General features: G+C 37.9%; 2 long non-coding RNA genes across 2 annotated transcripts; both read right to left on the reverse strand.

The window, feature by feature from the left end:
- Positions 1 to 4,292: 4,292 nt before the first annotated feature.
- Positions 4,293 to 13,318, reverse strand: LOC130222513 (uncharacterized). Its single transcript, XR_008836492.1, has 3 exons — positions 13,112 to 13,318; positions 12,424 to 12,519; positions 4,293 to 4,894 (listed from the first exon to the last, which is right to left on the reverse strand). It is a non-coding gene; the product is annotated as an uncharacterized LOC130222513 (long non-coding RNA).
- A 1,436-nt stretch (positions 13,319 to 14,754) lies between these two features.
- Positions 14,755 to 20,931, reverse strand: LOC130223053 (uncharacterized). The gene is made up of 3 exons (XR_008836562.1): positions 20,725 to 20,931; positions 20,032 to 20,127; positions 14,755 to 15,059 (listed from the first exon to the last, which is right to left on the reverse strand). It is a non-coding gene; the product is annotated as an uncharacterized LOC130223053 (long non-coding RNA).
- Between the last annotated feature and the right edge of the window lie 4,717 nt (positions 20,932 to 25,648).

Here is a 25,648-nt window from a genome sequence, read left to right on the forward strand (position 1 = left end):
CCTTCAGCATGGAGGACATGTGTTCATCCAGTAGCACCACTGTGGCTTTCACTATTAATGCAGGAGTTTAGCAAAGTTTGTCAGATATAATCCAGTTATTTTATGATTGAAATAATGAGGTTTGAACTCAGGACTCCTCGATCACAACACAATGTTCTAACCACTGAGCAGTTGACTGAACTTATGCTGGAACTTTTATTTCACTCTGATTTTACAACAATTTTGTTAAAACAGGCTGAAGCAGGATTTGAACCCACGACTCCAACATCATGAGAGAAGATTTTTAAACACATGCACCACTGTGGCTATGATACTGAATGTACATGTTTTTGAGACTTTGTCAGATTTAATAAGAATATTTTAAAGAGGGATTTGAAGTAATAAATATAAAAATGGTCAAATAAATGAATGAATTGAATAAAGAATAGCAAATACACTTTTATTCTTATTTCCAAATCACAATCACACTAAAAACACACACATGATTTGTAAACAACTTTTTATGGTTTAGTCAAATAAATCTTTTAAGATTGTTTGAATTACAGACTGTGTCAGATTTGCTTGAAGTTTCTTGTTAGCTGAAGATCCTTCATTAACAGTCTCAGGTGTTTTGAATCAGGTTGGAGGTGAACTGGAGAGTGGATCTTCAGGATCAGGATCAGACAACTGCTGTAGAGAAAAAAAGGCTCGATTTAATTCAGTTTACAGGTATTAATGCAGATCTACATATTGTCCACAAGATGGAGCTGAAACACTGATCTGATGACATGCATCTCTGTTTTAAATAAAGCTGCCATTAAATAAGTTGATGATTGAGATCAGATCAGTGTTTCAGCTCCATCTTGTGGACAATATGTGGATCTGCATTAATACATGTAAACTGAATTAAATTGAGCCTTTTTTCTCTCAAGCAGTTGTCTAATCCTGATCCTGAAGATCCACTCTCCAGTTCACCTCCAACCTGATTCAAAACACCTGAGACTGTTAATGAAGGACCTTCAGCTAACAAGAAGCTTTAAGGCGAATGTTACAAAAAAATTGCTCGTACAGTAGAAATAACTTTGTCACACATACTTACACAGATAATAGACTGAAATGATTGGATTATCAGGAGGCAGAAACTCAAACTGAATAAAAAAAGTGTGTGAAAATCTCCTGCACTCATCACAGGCTCTGTCTCAGTGGATAATCAGCCGCTCTCTCTGTTACTGAATTGGAAATTAAACCTCACTTTTAAATCCAACACTTGTTAGATTTGTGTGTCTAAATCTAATATTTAAATGGCAGGAGAGATGTCATTAAATCCAACAGAGTGTCCAAAACACCAGCAATTTACATGAAAGTCACAGTGGCGCATGGGGTTAAATGTATTCTCTGTTAATCATTTGATGGGTTCAGATCCCACTTTTGATTGTGATCAATGTTGGTGATGAAATCCAAGTAAGTGTCCAAACATGCAGTGGAGCAAGTGGTTAAACACATGTTCTCTGGTGATGGAGTTGTGGGTTCAAATCTCAGTTTAACTTATGATTTTAACAGAATAATTGTAAAATCAGAGTAAATATAAGTTCCAGCATGTGTTCATTTAACAGATCTGTGGCTCACTGGTTAGAATGCTGTGCTGTTTATTGTGTCGTCATCGAGGAGTCCTGGGTTCAAATCTCATTATAACATAGATGAAATAACTGGCATTATATCTGACAAACTTTACTAAACTCCTCAAACAAAAGTGAAAGCCACAGTGGTGCAACTGGCTGAACACATGTCCTCCATGCTGAAAGCTGTTGTAAAGACTTGGGTTTAAAGCCCAGTTCTGCTCATTTATTGCACATCAGGAAGTGAAATAATAGTCAAATATGAGTTCCAGCACATCATTCTTTATGTGATCTGTGGCTCAGTGGTAGAGCAATGCCTCATGGGTTAAGAGGTCGCTGGTTCAATCCCAGCCAGATCACTGCGATATGTGTGAATGTGGTGTGAAAGAAGGGGTGGGATGGGTCGGGTCCCACCCTGACCTACGGGGCCATGTACAGCAGGGGTTATGCTGCTTTTTACTACAAAATTAAATTTAGCTGTATAAAATTTTGGGTCCCCGTCCCTTCTCCCCCCGTTTCGGTTACCATCATTTCCTTTCCAGAGGGACGACCCTCCAGAAAGAAAATGATGGTAACCGACACACAAAACCTCAAACACAAGGTGCGGGTCTCACCTGTCCAGCAGCAGATGTCCATCCTTACAGTCCATGGCTGTCAAATGTCCAGAGCTCTGATTCTGTTGGCTGTACAGTCCAAACACAACCTTCATTCTGGAGAGGAAACACACAAATAAACACTTTACTGCAGAAAACACATCTAAAACATCAGAATTCATCACTTCACCAACATAACAGCTCATAAACATAAGATGACATATATAGATAGATAGATATTGTCTATTTGACAGGTACAGTATTAAACACTGCAGCTCTACAAAATCTCTTTCATTGACTTTTTTAACAAGCGTAAGTCCAGATTTATGCAGCTTTACAATATAAATATCACAATTCTACTCCTTAAAATATATATAAACAAAGTCTGACAGTGACATTAGCAAGAAAGATGTAAACAAAGTCTGATAATCATCATGGAAGCTGAGACAACCTTCAATCAAGCTCATTTTCAATACCAAATCCTCCTTGTAATAAACTGTAGGTTAAAGACACCATCAAAATCATTTTAATCTTACAGTATTCAACATATTTCATCCATCATCATGTAAATATAAATAAACTGACAGACGAGTCTTTCACAACATATCAGTAAAATATATACCAATGATTATTATAAAATCTGTAAAGACTGTTCCACAGCTCATGTCAGGCAATTTACAAGCAAAACAATGACTTAAAGAGAAATGACACTTACAGGTGAGTCTCTTCACTCCATTCCTCCTCTTTATCGCAGATTCCGCAGGTTTAATTTGCTGTTGAGCTGGAATATGTGCTGTTTAAACACATTAAGTCTGTCGCTAAGCTGTCATCTGTAAATTGTGTATTTAAATCAAACTGCACGTGTTTTGTTTTGGTGTCTGTCATCACGCGCTCCTTGTTGTCAAACAAACACCTGAAGCTGCGAGTCAGACTGAACGTGAAACCGCTTTCGCCGCCTAGTGGAGCGGATGAAGATCTGCACTTTCCCTTCTGTGTACTCGATACGTATTCATTATCTATTTATTGTTTGTTGTTGAACGTTTGTGATTATTAGATCACTATTGTGGCCAGTCCGTGTATGACGAATTAATAATAAAAGTGCTAAGACAACAATACCATCACAAGATTTTCCTCATATCGCAGAGATCTGGCTCAAACCAGCACCCTCTGAATCAGCAAGGCAGTGCTCTTACCTGTGAATCACAGATCTTGCGTCTGAAAACCTGAAGAAAGTTATATTTCAGTCTGCATCTGTCGTGTGCCCTGTAAATACACAATAAAATTACAGTGCTGTATGAGCTGGGCTCAAACCTGTTACTCCATTGCTCCATTATGTTCTCTTCATATGTCGAGTCAGTGGAGCCACTGTGGTTTACACATTGAGGAGCGTTGTTTCAGACTCTTTGATGAATGTAATGCAGCTCATGGTTTTAACATAAGCAATAACGAGATTCAAACTCAGGTCTTCCAAACAAACACACAACACTCTATTAGCTGAGCCACTCAGCCTCCAGACTTCAGTGCTGTTTTGTTCTGTTTTGTTGAAAGTTGTGTGTGAATATGATGAAAATCTGTTGTTTTGGGGATTTGAATCCAGCCTTTCACATTTAAAGTCAAGCGATTATCCTCTACACCACAGAGCTCATGGGGCTGTAGGTGTGTTTGTTATAGTTGTGCTTAGTTTCAGTGACAGCTGCTGTAGTTTATCTCTAAAATGTTGAGCTTAAAAAGTTAGAAAGAGTATTACAAACCAATTTTTAAACCAAAAGGTTTTAACTATATAAAATGTCACTCAAACCTTTATAATTAACAGTGGTGCACAACTGAAATATATACAAACTTTACCAGCATATACATACATATACATACATACATACATGCATACATACATACATACATACATACATACAATAAAAACTAGAACTAACAAGAGTCACTGAAAATCAACAGAGACTAAATAATTAGCCAAAATAAATGATAATTTTCAGATTTAATAAGCACTCATTTATGACAGAAAATCTGACCTGCGGCTGTTGGACAAAATCTGTGATGCACATTTCAAGCACGTTAATGTACAAACAACATAAAACATCTGCTCCGTGTTTTCTTCATCCGCCAAATATAATATAAACTTGGCATGTTTAACTGCATATAAACTTATTAATATGAATAAGTTTCACACACAAGTTAAGGTTTGCACACAAGATAATGTAAGCTGTGCCAACATTGCTGTCGTGTTCTGTTAACTCTGTAAAACTAGAATTACTCAAACTAAATATATGGAAACTAAATAGAAATGTGTTCACACAATAAAAACTGAACTAAAACTAACCAAACCATTCATGAAACTTTCAAAAACTAAACTGAAATATGAATTCAATGTAAAAATATGATTGTTAAATGAAACCAATTTAAAAATGAAACACTATAAGAACTCATGAGCTCCATCATCAGCATCCATCAAAGTGTCTCCAACACACTCATTGTGAAAGCCATGGTGGCTCTGCTGGGTTAATGAAGATGAGGTTTTGTTGGAGTCCAGGTGATTCAAGACCCAACTCAGCATGCTGGACCTGTAACTTGAACAGTTGTTTTTGTGTGTAACAACAGGGAACATAACAGTTGAACAGTGAGTGAGAAGGTGTGGGGAATCATGGCGTCTCCGCTGACCTCCAGAATCATGACCAGCAGTCGTTTCGCTTTTGCCTGTAAAAAAAACAACAACAAAAAGTGTTGAAAACATTTGCTTTCCAGAGAAGAGACTCTCCAAAAAGGAAAATATGGTGACTGCCACGTTAAAGAACACAAACACAAGACTTTTTAACAGATGTCGAAAGCACATCCGGTACAGTGATTGTTGTGTATCGATACCTCGAAAGCACTAGCTTCCACAACCTCCTCAAAAACTTTACCAGCATTTACATCAGTGAATCTCATGGACCTTCATGCAATGCCTTCACACTCAAAACTCAATGACAGATTTAAGTCGATGTTTTCCATACTTTAGCCACACAGTAGGCTTAAGAGCAGCCTGAGTAACAGATAAGAGTAGACAAAGGAGGTAGCCATACCGCAAACAGGGCTCAAACCTTAGGTAAGTCTTAGGTAACATAACCACAAGGCAAGCTGCACAAGTAATGCAAAGTAACAGTAGATAACTGAAATTAAATAAGAGTTTCTGTTGAATCAGTTTCTTTTGATAAAATGAGGATCAATCTGAGAAGTGTTTGCAAATCCACACTCTACAGAGCTTACACAGGTAATAATGAAAAAATACATCAGTGGAGATTAAGTAACGTTTCTGTTTAGGCAGGAGTTTATGGAGTGTGATTAGGCTCAACTAATGCAAAAGACACTATATGCACTAATATGTAGATCTGCAAGATCCACAAGATGAAAAAACATCTGCTGATGTACTGTAAATGCTGGTAAATGTTTCAAAGAGGTTGTGAAAGCTAACACCTAACTTGTGGTGCCTGCATGGTTTAATCACAATAACTGGAAAGAGACACAGAACTTCACTTATATATTTGGACGTTCACGTGCTTATAAAAACAGCTATTAGAAATGAGAAGAAGCGTAAGAGATAAGAGAGGCGCCTCCGACAGAGAGTTAGCGTACTGAAGTGGGTCAGCCATCTGCTGCCGCTAAAGGAGGATACGGTCCAAATAACAGTTCAAACCAATTACTACAATCGCAGCATTGGAGGAGACATGGGAACGTTACCACCAAAAGAAGATATCCTTCACCAGCTAAATAGTATGACTTTGGTGGAAAACCCTGATGAACTGGCCAAATGTTGATTCACATATTTAGAGATATACTACAAGCGACCTTATATAGATATACTACAAGGTACCTTCATATAGATACACTACAAGCTACCTTCATGTAGATATACAAGCTACGAGCTAACCATTGAGCCACAGACCTGCTGATTGGACACTTTCTGGAAAATATTTTGTCCCGTTTTGAGTGTTTACACTTGAGGCTTGGACATTTAGCACTATCTTAACACATCAGCGTGTTCAGCTCCTGAATAAATCGTAGATTCGTTTGCAAATGTACAAAAATCAAGCCCCAGTTCAAAGTCTTTTTAATACCTAAAGTCTATCGAGTACACAGAAGTGAAAGTGCAGTTCTTCATCCGCTCCACTAGGCGGCGAAAGCGGTTTCACGTCCAGTCTGACTCGCAGCTTCAGGTGTTTGTTTGACAACAAGGAGCGCGTGATGACAGACACCAAAACAAAACACGTGCAGTTTGATTTAAATACACAATTTACAGATGACAGCTTAGCGACAGACTCTTAATGTGTTTAAACAGCACATATTCTAGCTCAACAGCAATTTAAACCAGCGGAATCTGCGATAAAGAGGAGGAATAGAGTGAAGAGACTCACCTGTAAGTGTCATTTCTCTTAAAATCACTGTTTTGCTTATAAAATGACTGAACAGCTTGTTAAATTCCTTGTTAAATGCTTGTTTGAAAAGGTCAACTAGTAAGCTTTTGTAGAGCCTCAGTGTTAAATACTGTAGCTGTCAAATAGACAATATCTATCTATCTATATATGTCATCTTATGTTTATGAGCTGTTACGTTGGTGAAGTGATGAATTCTGATGTTTTAGATGTGTTTTCTGCAGTAAAGTGTTTATTTGTGTGTTTCCTCTCCAGAATGAAGGTTGTGTTTGGACTGTACAGCCAACAGAATCAGAGCTCTGGACAATTGACAGCCATGGACTGTAAGGATGGACATCTGCTGCTGGACAGGTGAGACCCGCACCTTGTGTTTGAGGTTTTGTGTGTCGGTTACCATCATTTTCTTTCTGGAGGGTCGTCCCTCTGGAAAGGAAATGATGGTAACCGAAACGGGTGGAGAAGGGACGGGGACCCAAAATTTTATACAGCTAAATTTAATTTTGTAGTAAAAAGCAGCATAACCCCTGCTGTACATGGCCCCGTAGGTCAGGGTGGGACCCGACCCATCCCACCCCTTCTTTCACACCACACTCACACATATCGCAGTGATCTGGCTGGGATTGAACCAGCAACCTCTTAACCCATGAGGCATTGCTCTACCACTGAGCCACAGATCACTCAAAGAATGATGTGCTGGAACTCATATTTGACTATTATTTCACTTCCTGATGTGCAATAAATGAGCAGAGCTGGGCTTTGAACCCAAGTCTTTACAACAGCCTTCAGCATGGAGGACATGTGTTCATCCAGTAGCACCACTGCAGCTTTCACTCTTAATGCAGGAGTTTAGTAAAGTTTGTCAGATATAATCCAGTTATTTAATGATTGAAATAATGAGGTTTGAACCCAGGACTTCTCAATAGCAACACAACGCTCTAACCACTGAGCCACAGGTCTCTTGGCTGAACATATGCTGGAACTTTTATTTCACTCTGATTTCACAACGATCCTGTTAAACCTTCAACGAGCAGAAGAGAGATTTGAACCCACGACTCCTTCATCAAAGATCATGAGTTTTACCACTTGTGCCACTGTGTCTTTCCCAATCAATGCTGGTGTTTTGGACACTTTGTTGCATGTAATAATAAACTCTATTTATCACAAACAAAAGTGTGATTTGAACACAAGACTCCATCATCAGAGAACATGCGTTTATCCACATGCACCACTGTGACTTTCACACTGAGCACTAGAAATTTGGACATTTTGTTGCACTTAATAACCACTGTTGATCACAATGAAAAAAAGGATTTAAGCTCCAGACTTCAGCACAGAACAAGCAGCGGATTACCCACTGAGCCACAGAGCCTGAGATGAGTCTGACAGACTTTTCACACATTCATTTTTTATTTATTAAATCTAAAGTATTTCAACTGTGTGTGCCTCATTTTGGATTCATTTAAAAAGTTACATGCTGAAACTAAATTGATAACACGAACATCATTTGTAAATATCGTTCATTTATTTGAAATAAAAACAAGAGTCTCATTAACTTTGAAGCTTCTTAGGATCTAAAAGACTTTGATTAACAGCTTCAGGTCTTATTGATCAGGCTGGAGGTGAAATACTGAAGTGGATCTTCAGGATCAGGATTAGACAAGCGCTCGAGAAAAGAAAAGGCTTGATTTAATTCAGTTTTCAGGTATTAATGCAGATCCACATACTGTCCACAGGATGGAGCTGAAACACTGATCTGATTTCTTGCATCTCTGTTTTAAATAAAGCTGCCATTAAATGTTTCCTTGTCATTAATATCATCAGTTTAAATGAATTGAAAGCAGTCTCCATTTTAACACAGATTTATTTCTCCAAATATGCCGTTTGCACTCAATAATTAGGTCAAATGCTACTTTAAATGTGAACAGTGACATTAAAATACAACAAGTTTAAGTGAACATCACTTCAGAAAGATACAAAACAGATAAACTGCACAGAATTACAGAATAAACGACTCTGAAAACCTTCTGTCCTGTCTTTAGTGTTTACACCTGAGGCTTGTGTCTTACCACTATCCTACCACATCAACGTGTTCAGCTCCTACATAAATCATAAATTAGTTTGCAAATATATGAAAATCAAGCCCCATTTCAAAGTCTTTTGCTACCTAAAGTTTACAGCCTGATGGAGTAGACAGAAGCGGCAGTGCAGTTATTCATCCGCTCCACTAGGCGGCGAAAGCGGTTTCACGTCCAGTCTGACTCGCAGCTTCAGGTGTTTGTTTGACAACAAGGAGCGCGTGATGACTGACACCAAAACAAAACACGTGCAGTTTGATTTAAATACACAATTTACAGATGACAGCTTAGCGACAGACTCTTAATGTGTTTAAACTGCACATATTCCAGCTCAACAGCAAATTAAACCTGCGGAATCTGCGATAAAGAGGAGGAATGGAGTGAAGAGACTCACCTGTAAGTGTCATTTCTCTTTAAGTCATTGTTTTGCTTGTAAATTGCCTGACATGAGCTGTGCAACAGTCTTTACAGATTTTATAATAATCATTGGTATATAGTTTACTGATATGTTGTGAAAGACTCGTCTGTCAGTTTATTTATATTTACATGATGATGGATGAAATATGTTGAATACTGTAAGATTAAAATGATTTTGATGGTGTCTTTAACCTACAGTTTATTACAAGGAGGATTTGGTATTGAAAATGAGCTTGATTGAAGGTTGTCTCAGCTTCCATGATGATTATCAGACTTTGTTTACATCTTTCTTGCTAATGTCACTGTCAGACTTTGTTTATATATATTTTAAGGAGTAGAATTGTGATATTTATATTGTAAAGCAGCATAAATCTGGACTTACGCTTGTTAAAAAAGTCAATTAAAGAGATTTTGTAGAGCTGCAGTGTTTAATACTGTACCTGTCAAATAGACAATATCTATCTATCTATCTATCTATATATGTCATCTTATGTTTATGAGCTGTTACGTTGGTGAAGTGATGAATTCTGATGTTTTAGATGTGTTTTCTGCAGTAAAGTGTTTATTTGTGTGTTTCCTCTCCAGAATGAAGGTTGTGTTTGGACTGTACAGCCAACAGAATCAGAGCTCTGGACATTTGACAGCCATGGACTGTAAGGATGGACATCTGCTGCTGGACAGGTGAGACCCGCACCTTGTGTTTGAGGTTTGGTGTGTCGGTTACCATCATTTTCTTTCTGGAGGGTCGTCCCTCTGGAAAGGAAATGATGGTAACCGAAACGGGGGGAGAAGGGACGGGGACCCAAAATTTTATACAGCTAAATTTAACTTTGTAGTAAAAAGCAGCATAACCCCTGCTGTACATGGCCCCGTAGGTCAGGGTGGGACCCGACCCATCCCACCCCTTCTTTCACACCACACTCACACATATCGCAGTGATCTGGCTGGGATTGAACCAGCGACCTCTTAACCCATGAGGCATTGCTCTACCACTGAGCCACAGATCACATAAAGAATGATGTGCTGGAACTCATATTTGACTATTATTTCACTTCCTGATGTGCAATAAATGAGCAGAGCTGGGCTTTGAACCCAAGTCTTTACAACAGCTTTCAGCATAGAGGACATGTGTTCAGTCAGTAGCACCACTGCAGCTTTCACTCTTAATGCAGGAGTTTAGTAAAGTTTGTCAGATATAATCCAGTTATTTAATGATTGAAATAATGAGATTTGAACTCAGGACTTCTCGATCACAACACAACGCTCTAACCACTGAGCCACAGAACAGTTGACTGAACTTATGCTGGAACTTTTATTTCACTCTGATTTTACAACAATTTTGTTAAAACAGGCTGAAGCAGGATTTGAACCCACGACTCCAACATCATGAGAGAAGATTTTTAAACACATGCACCACTGTGGCTATGATACTGAATGTACATGTTTTTGAGACTTTGTCAGATTTAATAAGAATATTTTAAAGAGGGATTTGAACTAATAAATATAAAAATGGTCAAATAAATGAATGAATTGAATAAAGAATAGCAAATACACTTTTATTCTTATTTCCAAATCACAATCACACTAAAACACACACATGATTTGTAAACAACTTTCATAGTTTAGTCAAATAAATCTTTTAAGATTGTTTGAATTACAGACTGTGTCAGATTTGCTTGAAGTTTCTTGTTAGCTGAAGATCCTTCATTAACAGTCTCAGGTGTTTTGAATCAGGTTGGAGGTGAACTGGAGAGTGGATCTTCAGGATCAGGATCAGACAACTGCTGTAGAGAAAAAAAGGCTCGATTTAATTCAGTTTACAGGTATTAATGCAGATCTACATATTGTCCACAAGATGGAGCTGAAACACTGATCTGATGACATGCATCTCTGTTTTAAATAAAGCTGCCATTAAATAAGTTGATGATTGAGATCAGATCAGTGTTTCAGCTCCATCTTGTGGACAATATGTGGATCTGCATTAATACATGAAAACTGAATTAAATTGAGCCTTTTTTCTCTCAAGCAGTTGTCTAATCCTGATCCTGAAGATCCACTCTCCAGTTCACCTCCAACCTGATTCAAAACACCTGAGACTGTTAATGAAGGATCTTCAGCTAACAAGAAGCTTTAAGGCGAATGTTACAAAAAAAATTGCTCGTACAGTAGAAATAACTTTGCCACACATACTTACACAGATAATAGACTGAAATGATTGGATTATCAGGAGGCAGAAACTCAAACTGAATAAAAAAAAGTGTGTGAAAATCTCCTGCACTCATCACAGGCTCTGTCTCAGTAGATAATCAGCCGCTCTCTCTGTTACTGAATTGGAAATTAAACCTCACTTTTAAATCCAACACTTGTTAGATTTGTGTGTTTAAATCTAATATTTAAATGGCAGGAGAGATGTCATTAAATCCAACAGAGTGTCCAAAACACCAGCAATTTACATGAAAGTCACAGTGGCGCATGGGGTTAAATGTATTCTCTGTTAATCATTTCATGGGTTCAGATCCCACTTTTGATTGTGATCAATGTTGGTGATGAAATCCAAGTAAGTGACCAAACATGCAGTGGAGCAAGTGGTTAAACACATGTTCTCTGGTGATGGAGTTGTGGGTTCAAATCTCAGTTTAACTTATGATTTTACCAGGATAATTGTAAAATCAGAGTAAATATAAGTTCCAGCATGTGTTCATTTAACAGATCTGTGGCTCACTGGTTAGAATGCTGTGCTGTTCATTGTGTCGTCATCGAGAAGTCCTGGGTTCAAATCTCATTATTACATAGATGAAATAACTGGCATTTCTCTGACAAACTTTACTAAACTCCTCAAACAAGAGTGAAAGCCACAGTGGTGCAACTGGATGAACACATGTCCTCCATGCTGAAAGCTGTCGTAAAGACTTGGGTTCAAAGCCCAGTTCTGCTCATTTATTGCACATCAGGAAGTGAAATAATAGTCAAATATGAGTTCCAGCACATCATTCTTTATGTGATCTGTGGCTCAGTGGTAGAGCAATGCCTCATGGGTTAAGAGGTCGCTGGTTCAATCCCAGCCAGATCACTGCGATATGTGTGAGTGTGGTGTGAAAGAAGGGGTGGGATGGGTCGGGTCCCACCCTGACCTACGGGGCCATGTACAGCAGGGGTTATGCTGCTTTTTACTACAAAATTAAATTTAGCTGTATAAAATTTTGGGTCCCCGTCCCTTCTCCACCCGTTTCGGTTACCATCATTTCCTTTCCAGAGGGACGACCCTCCAGAAAGAAAATGATGGTAACCGACACACCAAACCTCAAACACAAGGTGCGGGTCTCACCTGTCCAGCAGCAGATGTCCATCCTTACAGTCCATGGCTGTCAAATGTCCAGAGCTCTGATTCTGTTGGCTGTACAGTCCAAACACAACCTTCATTCTGGAGAGGAAACACACAAATAAACACTTTAGTGCAGAAAACACATCTAAAACATCAGAATTCATCACTTCACCAACGTAACAGCTCATAAACATAAGATGACATATATAGATAGATAGATATTGTCTATTTGACAGGTACAGTATTAAACACTGCAGCTCTACAAAAACTCTTTAATTGACTTTTTTAACAAGCGTAAGTCCAGATTTATGCTGCTTTACAATATAAATATCACAATTCTACTCCTTAAAATATATATAAACAAAGTCTGACAGTGACAAGAAAGATGTAAACAAAGTCTGATAATCATCATGGAAGCTGAGACAACCTTCAATCAAGCTCATTTTCAATACCAAATCCTCCTTGTAATAAACTGTAGGTTAAAGACACCATCAAAATCATTTTAATCTTACAGTATTCAACATATTTCATCCATCATCATGTAAATATAAATAAACTGACAGACGAGTCTTTCACAACATATCAGTAAAATATATACCAATGATTATTATAAAATCTGTAAAGACTGTTCCACAGCTCATGTCAGGCAATTTACAAGCAAAACAATGACTTAAAGAGAAATGACACTTACAGGTGAGTCTCTTCACTCCATTCCTCCTCTTTATCGCAGATTCCGCAGGTTTAATTTGCTGTTGAGCTGGAATATGTGCTGTTTAAACACATTAAGAGTCTGTCGCTAAGCTGTCATCTGTAAATTGTGTATTTAAATCAAACTGCACGTGTTTTGTTTTGGTGTCTGTCATCACGCGCTCCTTGTTGTCAAACAAACACCTGAAGCTGCGAGTCAGACTGGACGTGAAACCGCTTTCGCCGCCTAGTGGAGCGGATGAAGATCTGCACTTTCCCTTCTGTGTACTCGATACGTATTCATTATCTCTTGTTTGTTGTTGAACGTTTGTGATTATTAGCTCACTATTGTGGCCAGTCCGTGTATGACGAATTAATAATAAAATTGCTAAGACAACAATACCATCACAAGATTTTCCTCATATCGCAGAGATCTGGCTCAAACCAGCACCCTCTGAATCAGCAAGGCAGTGCTCTTACCTGTGAATCACAGATCTTGCGTCTGAACATCTGAAGAAAGTTATATTTCAGTCTTCATCTGTCGTGTGCCCTGTAAATACACAATAAAATTACAGTGCTGTATGAGCTGTACTCAAACCTGTTGCTTCATTGCTCCATTATGTTCTCTTCATACGTCGAGTCAGTGGAGCCACTGTGGTTTACACATTGAGGAGCGTTGTTTCAGACTCTTTGATGAATGTAATGCAGCTCATGGTTTTAACATAAGCAATAACGAGATTCAAACTCAGGTCTTCCAAACAAACACACAACACTCTATTAGCTGAGCCACTCAGCCTCCAGACTTCAGTGCTGTTTTGTTCTGTTTTATTGAAAGTTGTGTGTGAATATGATGAAAAACTGTTGTTTTGGGGATTTGAATCCAGCCTTTCACATTTAAAGTCAAGCGATTATCCTCTACACCACAGAGCTCATGGGGCTGTAGGTGTGTTTGTTATAGTTGTGCTTAGTTTCAGTGACAGCTGCTGTAGTTTATCTCTAAAATGTTGAGCTTAAAAAAAGTTAGAAAGAGTATTACAAACCAATTTTTAAACCAAAAGGTTTTAACTGTATAAAATGTCACTCAAACCTTTATAATTAACAGTGGTGCACAACTGAAATATATATAAACTTTACCAGCATATACATACATGCATACATACATACATACATATATACAATAAAAACTAGAACTAACAAGAGTCACTGAAAATCAACAGAGACTAAATAATTAGCCAAAATAAATGATAATTTTCAGATTTAATAAGCACTCATTTATGACAGAAAATCTGACCTGCGGCTGTTGGACAAAATCTGTGATGCACATTTCAAGCACATGTTAATGTACAAACAACATAAAACATCTGCTCCGTGTTTTCTTCATCCACCAAATATAATATAAACTTGGCATGTTTAACTGCATATAAACTTATTAATATGAATAAGTTTCACACACAAGTTAAGGTTTGCACACAAGATAATGTAAGCTGTGCCAAAATTGCTGTCGTGTTCTGTTAACTCTGTAAAACTAGAATTACTCAAACTAAATATATGGAAACTAAATAGAAATGTGTTCACACAATAAAAACTGAACTAAAACTAACCAAACCATTCATGTAAACAATTCAATGTAAAAATATGATTGTTAAATGAAACCAATTTAAAAATGAAACACTATAATAACTCATGAGCTCCATCATCAGCATCCATCAAAGTGTCTCCAACACACTCATTGTGAAAGCCATGGTGGCTCTGCTGGGTAAATGAAGATGAGGTTTTGTTGGAGTCCAGGTGATTCAAGACCCAACTCAGCATGCTGGACCTGTAACTTGAACAGTTGTTTTTGTGTGTAACAACAGGGAACATAACAGTTGAACAGTGAGTGAGAAGGTGTGGGGAATCATGGCGTCTCCGCTGACCTCCAGAATCATGACCAGCAGTCGTTTCGCTTTTGCCTGTAAAAAAAACAACAACAAAAAGTGTTGAAAACATTTGCTTTCCAGAGAAGAGACTCTCCAAAAGGAAAAGATGGTGACTGCCACATTAAAGAACACAAACACAAGACTTTTTAACAGATGTCGAAAGCACATCCGGTACAGTGATTGTTGTATATCGATACCTCGAAAGCACTAGCTTCCACAACCTCCTCAAAAACTTTACCAGCATTTACATCAGTGAATCTCATGGACCTTCATGCAATGCCTTCACACTCAAAACTCAATGACAGATTTAAGTCGATGTTTTCCATACTTTAGCCACACAGTAGGGTCAAGAGCAGCCTGAGTAACAGATAAGAGTAGACAAAGGAGGTAGCCATACCGCAAACAGTGCTCAAACCTTAGGTAAGTCTTAGGTAACATAACCACAAGGCAAGCTGCACAAGGAATGCAAAGTAACAGTAGATCCAGTTTGCAAATCCACACTCTACAGAGCATACACAGGTAATAATGAAAAAATGCATCAGTGGAGATTAAGTAACGTTTCTGTTTAGGCAGGAGTTTATGGAGTGTGATTAGGCTCAATTAATGCAAAAGACACTATTTGCACTAATATGTAGATCTGCAAGATCCACAAGATGAAATAACATCTGCTGATGCACTGTAAATGCTGGTAAATGTTTCAAAGAGGTTGTGAAAGCTAACACCTAACTTGTGGTGCCTGCATGGTTTAATCACAATAACTGGAAAGAGACACAGAACTTCACTTATATATTCGGACGTTCACGTGCTTATAAAAACAGCTATTAGAAATTAGAAGAAGCATAAGAGATGAGAGAGGCGCCTCCGACAGAGAGTTAGCGTACTGAAGTGGGTCAGCCATCTGCTGCCGCTAAAGGAGGATACGGTCCAAATAACAGTTCAAACCAATTACTACAATCGCAGCATTGGAGGAGACATGGGAACGTTACCACCAAAAGAAGATATCCTTCACCAGCTAAATAGTATGACTTTGGTGGAAAACCCTAATGAACTGGCCAAATGTTGATTCACATATTTAGAGATATACTACAAGCGACCTTATATAGATATACTACAAGCTACCTTCATGTAGATATACAAGCTACGAGCTAACCATTGAGCAACAGACCTGCTGATTGGACACTTTCTGGAAAATATTTTGTCCCGTTTTGAGTGTTTACACTTGAGGCTTGGACATTTAGCACTATCTTAACACATCAGCGTGTTCAGCTCCTGAATAAATCGAGGATTCGTTTGCAAATGTACAAAAATCAAGCCCCAGTTCAAAGTCTTTTTAATACCTAAAGTCTATCGAGTACACAGAAGCGAAAGCGCAGATCTTCATCCGCTCCACTAGGCGGCGAAAGCGGTTTCACGTCCAGTCTGACTCACAGCTTCAGATGTTTGTTTGACAACAAGGAGCGCGTGATGACAGACACCAAAACAAAACACGTGCAGTTTGATTTAAATACACAATTTACAGATGACAGCTTAGCGACAGACTCTTAATGTGTTTAAACAGCACATATTCCAGCTCAACAGCAATTTAAACCAGCGGAATCTGCGATAAAGAGGAGGAATGGAGTGAAGAGACTCACCTGTAAGTGTCATTTCTCTTAAAATCACTATTTTGCTTATAAAATGACTGAACAGCTTGTTAAATTCCTTGTTAAATGCTTGTTTGAAAAGGTCAACTAGTAAGCTTTTGTAGAGCCTCAGTGTTCAAATACTGTAGCTGTCAAATAGACAATATCTATCTATCTATATATGTCATCTTATGTTTATGAGCTGTTATGTTGGTGAAGTGATGAATTCTGATGTTTTAGATGTGTTTTCTGCAGTAAAGTGTTTATTTGTGTGTTTCCTCCCCAGAATGAAGGTTGTGTTTGGACTGTACAGCCAACAGAATCAGAGCTCTGGACATTTGACAGCCATGGACTGTAAGGACAGACATCTGCTGCTGGACAGGTGAGACCCGCACCTTGTGTTTGAGGTTTGGTGTGTCGGTTACCATCATTTTCTTTCTGGAGGGTCGTCCCTCTGGAAAGGAAATGATGGTAACCGAAACGGGTGAAGAAGGGACGGGGACCCAAATTTTTATACAGCTAAATTTAATTTTGTAGTAAAAAGCAGCATAACCCCTGCTGTACATGGCCCCGTAGGTCAGGGTGGGACCCGACCCATCCCACCCCTTCTTTCACACCACACTCACACATATCGCAGTGATCTGGCTGGGATTGAACCAGCGACCTCTTAACCCATGAGGCATTGCTCTACCACTGAGCCACAGATCACATAAAGAATGATGTGCTGGAACTCATATTTGACTATTATTTCACTTCCTGATGTGCAATAAATGAGCAGAGCTGGGCTTTGAACCCAAGTCTTTACAACAGCTTTCAGCATAGAGGACATGTGTTCAGTCAGTAGCACCACTGCAGCTTTCACTCTTAATGCAGGAGTTTAGTAAAGTTTGTCAGATATAATCCAGTTATTTAATGATTGAAATAATGAGATTTGAACTCAGGACTTCTCGATCACAACACAACGCTCTAACCACTGAGCCACAGAACAGTTGACTGAACTTATGCTGGAACTTTTATTTCACTCTGATTTTACAACAATTTTGTTAAAACAGGCTGAAGCAGGATTTGAACCCACGACTCCAACATCATGAGAGAAGATTTTTAATCACATGCACCACTGTGGCTATGATACTGAACGTACATGTTTTTGAGACTTTGTCAGATTTAATAAGAATAATTTAAAGAGGGATTTGAACTCACAACAGTGAACACATTTAACCACATGCACCACTGTGACTTTCATGTGAAACGCTTGTGTTTTGAACACTTTGTTGAATTTGATGACATCTATCATCACATTTAAAAGTGAGATTTTAACCCATGACTCTATCAAGTGAGATTTAATTTCCAGACCTCAGCACAGAGAGTGCACCTGATTATCCACTGAGACAGAGCCTGTGATGAGTGCAGGAGATTTTCACACACTTTTTTCTTCAGTTTGAGTTCCTGGCTCTTGATAATCCAATCATCTCAGTCTATTATCTGTGTATGTCAAAGTTATTTCTGCTGTACGAGTAATTTTTAGATGACCTTAAAATGCCACAAGCACAACTAATAAATATAAAAATGGTCAAATAAATGAATGAATTGAATAAAGAATAGCAAATACACTTTTATTCTTATTTCCAAATCACAATCACACTAAAAACACACACATGATTTGTAAACAACTTTCATAGTTTAGTCAAATAAATCTTTTAAGATTGTTTGAATTACAGACTGTGTCAGATTTGCTTAAAGCTTCTTGTTAGCTGAAGATCCTTCATTAACAGTCTCAGGTGTTTTGAATCAGGTTGGAGGTGAACTGGAGAGTGGATCTTCAGGATCAGGATCAGACAACTGCTTTAGAGAAAAAAAAGGCTCGATTTAATTCAGTTTTCATGTATTAATGCAGATCTACATATTGTCCACAAGATGGAGCTGAAACACTGATCTGATGACATGCATCTCTGTTTTAAATAAAGCTGCCATTAAATAAGTTGATGATTGAGATCAGATCAGTGTTTCAGCTCCATCTTGTGGACAATATGTGGATCTGCATTAATACATGAAAACTGAATTAAATTGAGCCTTTTTTCTCTCAAGCAGTTGTCTGATCCTGATCCTGAAGATCCACTCTCCAGTTCACCTCCAACCTGATTCAAAACACCTGAGACTGTTAATGAAGGACCTTCAGCTAACAAGAAGCTTTAAGGCAAATGTTACAAAAAAAATTGCTCGTACAGTAGAAATAACTTTGTCACACATACTTACACAGATAATAGACTGAAATGATTGGATTATCAGGAGGCAGAAACTCAAACTGAATAAAAAAAGTGTGTGAAAATCTCCTGCACTCATCACAGGCTCTGTCTCAGTGGATAATCAGCCGCTCTCTCTGTTACTGAATTGGAAATTAAACCTCACTTTTAAATCCAACACTTGTTAGATTTGTGTGTCTAAATCTAATATTTAAATGGCAGGAGAGATGTCATTAAATGCAACAGAGTGTCCAAAACACCAGCAATTTACATGAAAGTCACAGTGGCGCATGGGGTTAAATGTATTCTCTGTTAATCATTTCATGGGTTCAGATCCCACTTTTGATTGTGATCAATGTTGGTGATGAAATCCAAGTAAGTGTCCAAACATGCAGTGGAGCAAGTGGTTAAACACATGTTCTCTGGTGATGGAGTTGTGGGTTCAAATCTCACTTTAACTTATGATTTTAACAGAATAATTGTGAAATCAGAGTAAATATAAGTTCCAGCATGTGTTCATTTAACAGATCTGTGGCTCACTGGTTAGAATGCTGTGCTGTTTATTGTGTCGTCATCGAGGAGTCCTGGGTTCAAATCTCATTATTACATAGATGAAATAACTGGATTATATCTGACAAACTTTACTAAACTCCTCAAATAAAAGTGAATGCCACAGTGGTGCCACTGGCTGAACACATGTCCTCCATGCTGAAGGCTGTCGTAAAGACTTGGGTTCAAAGCCCAGTTCTGCTCATTTATTGCACATCAGGAAGTGAAATAATAGTCAAACATGAGTTCCAGCACATCATTCTTTATGTGATCTGTGGCTCAGTGGTAGAGCAATGCCTCATGGGTTAAGAGGTTGCTGGTTCAATCCCAGCCAGATCACTGCGATATGTGTGAGTGTGGTGTGAAAGAAGGGGTGGGATGGGTCGGGTCCCACCCTGACCTACGGGGCCATGTACAGCAGGGGTTATGCTGCTTTTTACTACAAAATTAAATTTAGCTGTATAAAATTTTGGGTCCCCGTCCCTTCTCCACCCGTTTCGGTTACCATCATTTCCTTTCCAGAGGGACGATCCTCCAGAAAGAAAATGATGGTAACCGACACACCAAACCTCAAACACAAGGTGCGGGTCTCACCTGTCCAGCAGCAGATGTCCATCCTTACAGTCCATGGCTGTCAAATGTCCAGAGCTCTGATTCTGTTGGCTGTACAGTCCAAACACAACCTTCATTCTGGAGAGGAAACACACAAATAAACACTTTAGTGCAGAAAACACATCTAAAACATCAGAATTCATCACTTCACCAACGTAACAGCTCATAAACATAAGATGACATATATAGATAGATAGATATTGTCTATTTGACAGCTACAGTATTAAACACTGCAGCTCTACAAAAACTCTTTAATTGACTTTTTTAACAAGCGTAAGTCCAGATTTATGCAGCTTTACAATATAAACATCACAATTCTACTCCTTAAAATATATATAAACAAAGTCTGACAGTGACATTAGCAAGAAAGATGTAAACAAAGTCTGATAATCATCATGGAAGCTGAGACAACCTTCAATCAAGCTCATTTTCAATACCAAATCCTCCTTGTAATAAACTGTAGGTTAAAGACACCATCAAAATCATTTAATCTTACAGTATTCAACATATTTCATCCATCATCATGTAAATATAAATAAACTGACAGACGAGTCTTTCACAACATATCAGTAAAATATATACCAATGATTATTATAAAATGTCTAAAGACTGTTGCACAGCTCGTGTCAGGCAATTTACAAGCAAAACAATGACTTAAAGAGAAATGACACTTACAGGTGAGTCTCTTCACTCCATTCCTCCTCTTTATCGCAGATTCCGCAGGTTTAATTTGCTGTTGAGCTGGAATATGTGCTGTTTAAACACATTAAGAGTCTGTCGCTAAGCTGTCATCTGTAAATTGTGTATTTAAATCAAACTGCACGTGTTTTGTTTTGGTGTCTGTCATCACGCGCTCCTTGTTGTCAAACAAACACCTGAAGCTGCGAGTCAGACTGAACGTGAAACCGCTTTCGCCGCCTAGTGGAGCGGATGAAGATCTGCACTTTCCCTTCTGTGTACTCGATACGTATTCATTATCTCTTGTTTGTTGTTGAACGTTTGTGATTATTAGCTCACTATTGTGGCCAGTCCGTGTATGACGAATTATTAATAAAATTGCTAAGACAACAATACCATCACAAGATTTTCCTCATATCGCAGAGATCTGGCTCAAACCAGCACCCTCTGAATCAGCAAGGCAGTGCTCTTACCTGTGAATCACAGATCTTGTGTCTGAACACCTGAAGAAAGTTATATTTCAGTCTGCATCTGTCGTGTGCCCTGTAAATACACAATAAAATTACAGTGCTGTATGAGCTGGGCTCAAACCTGTTACTCCATTATGTTCTCTTCATTCGTCGAGTCAGTGGAGCCACTGTGGTTTACACATTGAGGAGCGTTGTTTCAGACTCTTTGATGAATGTAATGCAGCTCATGGTTTTAACATAAGCAATAACGAGATTCAAACTCAGGTCTTCCAAACAAACACACAACACTCTATTAGCTGAGCCACTCAGCCTCCAGACTTCAGTGCTGTTTTGTTCTGTTTTATTGAAAGTTGTGTGTGAATATGATGAAAAACTGTTGTTTTGGGGATTTGAATCCAGCCTTTCACATTTAAAGTCAAGTGATTATCCTCTACACCACAGAGCTCATGTGGCTGTAGGTGTGTTTGTTATAGTTGTGCTTAGTTTCAGTGACAGCTGCTGTAGTTTATCTCTAAAATGTTGAGCTTAAAAAAGTTAGAAAGAGTATTACATACCAAATTTTAAACCAAAAGGTTTTAACTGTATAAAATGTCACTCAAACCTTTATAATTAACAGTGGTGCACAACTGAAATATATATAAACTTTACTAGCATATACATGCATATACATACATACATACATACATACATACATACATATATACAATAAAAACTAGAACTAACAAGAGTCACTGAAAATCAACAGAGACTAAATAATTAGGCAAAATAAATGATAATTTTCAGATTTAATAAGCTCTCATTTATGACAGAAAATCTGACCTGCGGCTGTTGGACAAAATCTGTGATGCACATTTCAAGCACATGTTAATGTACAAAAAACATAAAACATCTGCTCCGTGTTTTCTTCATCCACCAAATATAATATAAACTTGGCATGTTTAGCTGCATATAAACTTATTAATATGAATAAGTTTCACACACAAGTTAAGGTTTGCACACAAGATAATGTAAGCTGTGCCAACATTGCTGTCGTGTTCTGTTAACTCTGTAAAACTAGAATTACTCAAACTAAATATATGGAAACTAAATAGAAATGTGTTCACACAATAAAAACTGAACTAAAACTAACCAAACCATTCATGAAACTTTCAAAAACTAAACTGAAATATGAATTAAATGTAGATATACTACAAGCTACCTTCATATAGATATACTACAAGCTACCTTCATATAGATATACTACAAGCTACCTTGATATAGATATACTACAAGCTATCTTGATATAGTTATACCCAAGCAAATCAGCAGTAACACTTATGCAACTTATAACATTAAAGGCCAACCTGTATTCAAAGGCTGGAATAGTGTATAAAAGGCTGGGACATACAAACCAGCAGCATGCTTAACTGACTTCTGTATACTGTAAGTTCTTTTTTCTCAAATAAGAATAAATTTAAAGCATTTTGTTTTGTTCTTGTATTTGTTTTATTCTTTTTCACTGGATTTAATTTATTAATAAAGTTGTATTTTTTATAAATTTTCTTCACTGGAGTGGACATTGGCTTAATTCGCAGAACCCATCAAGATACAATGTGTGGTAAGGTATAAATCTAATTATTCCTTGAACAACATTACAAAAAGTTGTTCCTAAACAGGAGCTTAAGTATCTCAGGGTTTTGTTCACGAGTGAGGGAAGAATGTAACGGGAGATTGACAGGCGGATTGGTGCAGCGGCAGCAGTATGGTCAATGTACCGGTCCGTTGTGGTAAAGAAGGAGCAGATCCGAAAGGCAAAGCTTTTGATTTACCGGTCAATCTACGTTCCTACTCTCACCTATGGTCATGAGCTGTGGGTCATGACTGAAAAGACAAGATCTCGGATACAAGCGGCCAAAATTAGTTTCCTTCGAAGGGTGGCAGGGCGCACTCTTATGGATAGGGTGAAGAGCTCTAACACCCGGGAGGAGCTGGGAGTAGAGCCGCTGCTCCTCCACATCGAGAGAAGTCAGCTGAGGTGGCTCGGGCATCTGTTTCAGATGCTTCCTGGACGCATACATAGGCATGTCCAACCGGGAGGAGGCCTCGGGGAAGACACAGGACACGCTGGAGGGACTATGTCTCTCGGCTGGCCTGGCAACGCCTCGGGATCTGGAGGAGCTGGAGGAAGTGTCTGGGGAGAGGGAAATCTGGGGTTCTCTCCTAAAACTGCTGCCCCCGCGACCAGGCCCCGGAAAAGCAACAGAAAATGAATGAATGAATGAATGATCCTAAACAAAGCTCTAGCTAATAAATATAGCCAAGAGAAGATTCTGGTTTCTTTATTTAGTTAGGGTATTAAATAAAGGTATCCAGCACAAATTGCATTATGGCAGAAATATCGATACTCAACAGTCGCTGTACTGCATCTCCAAAAAAGGCCCAGTGAGAAGTCAGACCTGTCCATCAGCAGATGAGCATCATTACAGTCCACATGCTTCTGCTGGATGAGTGTGAAGCTCCAGACACACCATTGATTCTGCAGAGCAAATGCAGACATAAAGCAATGAATGTCTTTCTATATGTGATGGTTTTCATGAGAAGCGAAACACTGCAGATTCACACACTAAACTGACACTATTAACAAACATCAGGACAGTACATTGTTTTTTTTCAATTGCTAACACACTAAAAGTTTTACTGGCCACAATTGAACAAAACCTTACACTCAGGGAGCAAAACACCAGCTTAGATTTGCACAACTGTAAGCACATTGTCAGCTTCATACTTTTTGCAAAACATTACACACAATGATTTGTAAAATATCAAACACACATGAATGCCTTTGACACAGATATTTATCATTAGTGGTGTAACGGATCACAGATCTCATGGTTCGGATCACACTATGATTTGAGTCACTGATCGGACAATTTTTGGGATCAGTGAAAAAGGGAAGAGACAAATGTCATTTGCTTATAAGAACTTGCTTTGCAAGAAACGTTTGCTTTTAACAAACACAATTTAAAACCTGCCATTCTAATAAAGATAAAATCAAGAAATAATCAGCTGAATAAAAAAGTTTAATACTCAATACTGTGAAAAATTACCTTTGCTACTGTTGCTGATCATGCTAAATGTATAAATCTAACATCTTATACAGCACATCATATTTATTTTTTTGTCTCATTTTCAATTACTAATTTAATAATTCACTCATAAAACTTAATGTTTCATTACGAGATGTGTCATTTCTGAAGAATTATTCAGTGAAATATTTCTGATGGCTGTTTGTCGCCTTCTATTGGTTAAATAATGTAATTATTAAAAGCACTAAAAAAGCCACAGCTGAGTTTACCTGAATAAGTATGGAAGGCAATGTCGCAGGTAGAGGTAGATCTGGAGGAGGACGTAGACAAAGAAGACAGAACCAAATTTGTCAGATGCGATTCAAGCAACCTTGATTGATCACATTGTAAACCATGGACTGATATTTGTGACCCTGGACCACACAAACAGTCTTTTTGATTATTATTGTGATTTATACTTCACTTGAAAACTGAATAAATAAGCTTTTCATTGATGTATTTATTAGGATAGGACAATATTTAGCTATCAGTACTACAGTATCAGTTATGAGCCAATCCAGATGATGAAACTACTAGAGTTATGATGCTGGCCACCTTTTTCTAACCTCACTGATGAAGATATAATCTTGTGACAATATGTTTCCAATATGTTGCACTTTAAAGAAATGAGTGAGAAATTAGATGACATGTTGGAAAAGCTTAGCAGATGGGGCAAATCGAAAAACTGCATTATTTTTCTCCCCATTTTCAATACAACAATAATAATTAAAAATAATAAATTAAAAGATTGTTTCAACTCTGGATGGCATTTCTCAAGCTGTAGCATGAGCGATCATTTGAGCAGGTCTATGTTATAACTGTCAAATGTCTGTCCAGTATAGGTCTACAATGACAGGTCTATAACGTAAAACAAACAATAAAGCATAGGTCAAGATTATAATTAATAATTGCATATTGATCATTAGCATTCACTTAATATGCCTGTGGCAATGTTTTCTCAATGCAATCTTGAGTCGATGTGTAATAGGCAACATTTTTAATCTATGCATCTACTTTAAAAAAAAAAAGAATAATTCAAAATCATATTAACTTTAACTTTTTAAATGATTTAAGTGAATATTTCTTACTGTCGATTAGCAGTTGAAATAAGCATTCTGAGTGGTGTAGCTATTTATTATTAAATTCTGCCGTTTTACTGAAGCTGCATCCACAGGAGGGAGTATAATCAAAGCAAGAGCAACCAGTTGCATTTCAAGCTGCTCTACATTTCAGTCATGTAGTGTGGACTGAGATGTTTTCAGTAAATAAAGGGAATTAAATGAAAATGTAGTAGTCTGGACAAAGCTTTAAACTTTGTAAATTATTGCAAATATATGATTGCAAGCA

Source organism: Danio aesculapii, chromosome 4, assembly GCF_903798145.1.
Source record: "Danio aesculapii chromosome 4, fDanAes4.1, whole genome shotgun sequence".
NCBI classification, from domain to species: domain Eukaryota; kingdom Metazoa; phylum Chordata; class Actinopteri; order Cypriniformes; family Danionidae; genus Danio; species Danio aesculapii.